Source organism: Callithrix jacchus, chromosome 8 (genome assembly GCF_049354715.1).
Source record: "Callithrix jacchus isolate 240 chromosome 8, calJac240_pri, whole genome shotgun sequence".
Classification (NCBI taxonomy): domain Eukaryota; kingdom Metazoa; phylum Chordata; class Mammalia; order Primates; family Cebidae; genus Callithrix; species Callithrix jacchus.
The window spans coordinates 101,109,152-101,115,151 of NC_133509.1; positions in this window are offsets into that span (position 1 = coordinate 101,109,152).

The window sequence follows — 6,000 nt, forward strand, 5'->3', positions numbered from 1 at the left end:
AACATAAGGGGGTTTCAAATATTATCTCCCCACAAGCACCTCCAGACTAAATTGTCCTCAGTTAACAGTCAAAAGCTGATCTTTCTATGTGCCAGTCCTACCAACTCCGCCTGGGATAAAGGGCCCAGCTGTGCTCTTTTCTGCCTCTCATACCTTCAAAAGTAATAAAGCCTCCGCAATTGGAATTTAGCCGTCAATTCTGCTGATGAGGCAGCAAGAAAATTAGAAGCCGTTTCCTACCCTATAGCTGTGCTGGACTCAACAACACTAACAGGAGCAAAAAGTTGTGGCTGCGCAGTGAAGTCAGCAGCCAGGACCAAGACTCTGGGAGACAATATATTGACGGAGAAAGAGATATTTTAAAATACTGATTTTGCTGCCAAGAACTCCAGTTTTAAAGGAGGATTCTCTGATAATTGGGGGTTGTTTAAAATTTGATATCCTCTGTTAAAACAAACAACTTGGAAATGCATAAAGCAAGCTCCCTGGAGACCAATATAACCCAGAAAATGTAATAATGCAAAGCCTAGGCAGCTGAGTTTTCGTTTGTGCCTAGCTTCAGAAAGCAAACCCCTAAGGGGTCGGAACCCAAGGCTCATTTGTTCTTAATAAGCTCAGTTCCAGAGGCCCTGTCAGCCTCCAGCTAATGACAACACTGCCAGCAACTGGGATAGCTGAAGTCCAAAGAAGAGTGAGAACCAGAGATAAGAAATAAGTGTGGATTCATGTCAGCATTTGTTAATATCTGGAGTCCACGTATTACTATTATTATTATTATTATTATTTGAGACGGAGTCTCACTCTGTAGCCCAGGCTGGAGTGCAGTGGCACCATCTTGTCTCACTGCAACCTCCACCTCCCAGGTACCAGTTCAAGCAATTTTCCGGTTCAAGCAATTATCCTGCCTCAACCTCTTGAGTAGCTGGGATTATAGGTATGCACCACCATGCCCAGCTAATTTTTATATTTTTAGTAGAAAAAGGGTTTCACCATGTTGGCCAGGCTGGTCTTGAACTCTCAACTTCATGATCCACCTGTCTCAGCCTCCCAAAGTGCTAGGATTACAGGCCTGAGCCACCGTACCCAGCCCTTATATTTTTTAAAATTCATTCAGCATGGGTTCTCTAGCTCCCTAACACAGGGCATTTCTTGGTGCTAATCAAGATGGCACTAGAGACAGGTAGTAACAGGAAGCTCCTCATACCTTTCCCTGCATTCCATCCACTGATCTGGTACCATTGCTCACACAGAAGCTGCTTCTGGCCCACAGTACACAGAGGGGACTTGCCAACATCATGCCCCAGTACTATCACCTGGTCATGAGAGTTTTCAACACAGACAGTAAGTCATGTACTCAAGTTTCCCTTCTTTCCCAAGGATTTAGGTGTTTCTTCCCTGAGGAATCCTGGGCTATGGGACCCCATGTCCTCGTGAAGGATCTGGGGCAGCTTCGCTGCACCTGTGGTCTGCTTGATCTTGTAAAGTAACCATCCTCACACAGGGATTACTCAAATCACCTTCTCTGGATTCCCAGACGTAGTAATCCAAGGGATCCTCCCTATTGTCTTGGTCAGCTTCATCTGTAACAAAAGCAATGCATTTTCAAAATGATGGCAGCAGTACAAATGGTGCAAAGGAAACACTGGTTTCTGCTTTAGGTTGGCCGGGGTTCTGTTTCCCTAACAGGACATGAGAAAGAACTTCCTGGTTGAGGAGACATCAAAAGCAGACAAAGGGGCATTCTTTATGGAGACAGCAGTGTAGTCACACTAAATCTTACTAAATCTAGGAGGCTTTTCTGATTTCTGGTTCCCACCTATTTTCAGTCTAGTTCAAGAACAGCCTTATAGCTCCAGGAAGTTCCAGGGTTTCACTTTCCAGGGAACTGAGGATTTTGTAGCTTTCCAGGGCACTCACCACAGAACCACATCTGGAACTGGACTGATAATTGAACCTAACTGTCCCCAGCAATAGGGTCACCTTGTTCTGCAGCCTAATCCCAGGGGTGTTCAATCCAATTCAAGCATCCGATGCGCTCAGATATTTAAGCTGGAGTCTATCATCATAGTGCAGTAGACAATACAGAATGGCCAATGGAGTTCTCCTGGCTGGCATGGTCATGTTAGTTTCATGAGGGGTCCTTCTCTGTGCTAGGAGAGAGGGCAGTTTGGACTGGTTGCTGGTCAGATGAATGAATCAGGTACCAGTTGGCTTCCCAGGGAAGAATGCCTATCTGCTGCAGCCCCAAGATCTTTTCCAGGATTCAATTATCTTTCCCTAAAATTGCCTTATCAGAAGAGGAGACTTACTTTCTTCTGACTGTACTATTCCTGTCATGGTATAGCAAAGTATAGCACATATTTTTTGCATTTCAGAAATGTTGACAACCCAAGGTTCCATTTGTTGCATCAAAATGGTGCTAAAGTTAAACATCTTCTTCATTTACCTTCATGTAGTCATCTTCCAAGATAAGCATAATAGCTTTTTAAAAAAAAACTCCCTCTACATTCCTTGACCTTGTTATTAAACAAATAACAGCTATAATTTATTGAGCACATATCATGTACAAGGCATGGCTGGCATAAGCAGAGCAAGGAAAAGAGATCAAGAAAACATGAAGGAAAGGACAGAGGTAGAAACAAAGTATGTGATGAGAAATAACATTTAACTACATAACATTTAACTATTCTTTTACAGTAGCATGTAACAGAAACACAACTATTGCAGCTTGAACAAGTACAAACCTCCTAAGACTTTAGTCAGAAGCTAACAACAAGCTTGAAGAACTCTTTATTTTCCCATATTCATTACCTATAACTGTATATACGCATAAATACATACATGCACACACAAATGCACAACAGTGTGCATTGTACATACTCGGTCTCTGCAAGCTCATAAGATGCCTTTGTGCAAATTAAAGTCACCTCCTCTGGAGAGTCAAATAACAGAGTCTCCCTTTGCCTGAGACAAGGCTTGACAAGGGATCTTGGGCTAAAGCAAGGCTTGACAAGGGAGTTGGCCCCCTTGGCCCTGTCCAACCTGCACCACCATATGTGATTTAGTGGCCTTGGTTGAGTTTCTCATCCCTTAGGATTGCTAAGGGACTCTATTAGCCTTAGTCCCTTGGAACCTCTTTTTTCTTCTGCACACTAGACCACTGCCATCTTAAGCTCCCTCAGGCCAGCATCTTCAATAGTTGATGGCCAAAACGCATTTTGTGGGTCATGTATTAATTCATATCAAGAGAAATGTGCTTCCAATTTAAATCACATCTAACAGCCCCTATGCAACCTCTCCATAATTCCCACTAAAATACATATACTAGAATTCCCAGTGATAATGAAAACAATGACAGAAAAAAAATTGTCAGAGTATGGGAGGAATTTTTACTAAGCATAGAAAGCTAGACTGAGAAAATGAAACTATTTTATGCTTCATTTCTCTCTTCCTGGCAACCAAAACCACCTGAAAAAAACAATAACTTTTCCACCACCCCCTCCCTGCATCCTGATTCCAGGTACCCATGTACCAACCAGGAACATGAACAGCCTTGCACTGGGGTAGCCTTTCTTTCCCCATTTTCCCCACAGGCACACAGCAGGCTTAATATGTTGGTGTCTCTTCAAATAAAAATGTTTTTAAGACTAGTCAACTGCAGTGGTAAGGGGGAAAGATTAGAACAAGGAATTTGATCTGTAATGGACTGAGCAATCAATAGAGATAACTCACTACCTCAAACAAATATTTGTTAAATATCTATCTCATTTAGATGAGGAAGACAGAAAAATATTGATATTCTATTTTAAAATTCAATAAGGAATCTATTAGATGTACTGAATTAACATTTTAACTTATTGAAAATGCCTGCCTATTCAGAGTTTTTAATCACTTGTAAATGTATTAGTTATTCATATTCATTAAGAATAAAGATAACAGTCTTACTTGAATTTTGTTTACATTCTCTTTTCTCATTTTTAGGCCAGAAAAATAAAGTTTCCCACTTAAAACTTTTACTTTTTCAATTTTAATTTTTAATTTTCCAAACCAGATATACTTTCTTGGCAGGTATATTTAAAACTTGTACTAAAACTCAATTCTTTTGTTTTTTTTTTTTTGAGACAGTCTTGCTCTATTGCCCAGGCTGGAGTGCAGTGGTGCAGTGCCATCTCAGCACACAGCAACCTCCGCCTCCCAGGTTCAAGCAATTCTCCTGCCTCAGCCTCCCGAGTAGCTGGGATTACAGACATGCACCATCATGTCCAGCTAAGTTTTTTGTATTTTTAGTACTACACCATACATTATTTAGTTTCCAGATTTTAAAAAATTGATTAAAACTACTGAACCCAGGTAACAGTTATCTACCTGGTTCTAGGACTAGAGTATGCTAGTGCTATAGTCTCAGCACTTTGAGAGGCTGCGTCAGGCAGATCACTTGAGCCTAGCAGTTTGAGACTAGCCTGGACAACACAAGGAAACCTATCTCTAAACAAAATAAAAAAATAAGCCAGGCATGGTAGCATACATGCTTCTAGTCCCAGCTACTCAGAAGGCCGAGGCAGGAGGAATTTACAGTGGATTGTATTGTACAAATTGGTCTCTGATTCCAGCTCTTCAACAGTAAATAAAACAGCAACATGGAGACAACCATCTCTAAATGCATGATGACCTTGTCAAAGAGAAAGAAATGTCACCCACAGGTCTAGTGCTCACCCTTCTTAAAAAGACTGAAGTTAAATCCACCATGTCCAGCATCTCTGTTTTTATCAGTTAAGGTGCAATGTGTAAATCTTGACCATCCTTTGTGCTCTTTATTCCCACCCAGCCCAGCTTTGCCTCAACTGGATAAACCTCAGTGGCTTTTAAACAAGCTTAGATATCTTCCAATTTAATACCCTTCCTTCACCCACATTCTCATCTGGCCATTTACTTGTCCTTTCACTCATAGCAAAAATGCTTAAGTTCTCTATTCTTACTTCTATTTCTGCCTCCCACTTACTCCTCAGCCCACTCTAATCTGAATTTTGCATATACTACTTTATGAAAACAGCTCTCATTAAGATTGCTAATGAGGTTGGGTGTAGTGGCTCATGCCCATAATTCCAGCACTTTAGGAGGCTGTAGTAGGAGGATCACTTGACCCCAGGAGTTTGACACCAACCTGGACAACACAGCGGAACCCCATCCATTAGAAAAAAAAAAGATTGCTAATGATTCCTCATATCACTAACCCCGCCAAACACTTCGGATTTTAATCTCTCAGAACCACTTAATACTGTGGATCAGTGTCTCCTAGAAACCCTCTTTCCTTGGGTTTCATAACCAGCACCCCTCTAGTTTCCCTCCTACTTCTCTGACAGCGTCTCCAATATACCTTTTTCAGTTTTCTTCTCCGGCAGGCCACTGAATGTCGAAGCTCTTCAAGGTTGGGTTAGAGGTCATCTTCTCCTCTTTGTACTCACTCTCCAGCAATGTCATCCAGACCCGAGGATTTACTCATCACCTTTCTACCACTGATTCACAGAATCAAATCTCCAGTTTGGACTTCTCCTGGGGTCTGGATCTGTAGAATCCCTGTCTATTTGACATCTCCACTTAGACATTTTAAATGGTTGTTGAATTCAACCCAGGCAAAAAGAAACTTTGATACTCTCTCCAAACCTAGTTCTCTTCTTGTGACATCTCCATAGATGCCATGATCATCACTTACTCCAGTCACTTTATCCAGAAATTAGGAGTTATTTTTGACACATTCCTCTCCCTCACTCCTCCCCATATCCAATTGATTACAGAGTCTGTATATGTTATCTCCCAAAATCTCTCAAATATACCTCCCTCCATCTCTATGGCCACTCTCACTCTAGTCCTAGCAACTATCATCTCTCTCTAAGCCTATGACCTTTGAGTCCTCCTTGGTCTTTCTACTCTCACCCTTGCTCCTCTGCATTCAGTTCTCCTCATGATATCCATAGTGACCTACTTGTAATACAAATCTGATGT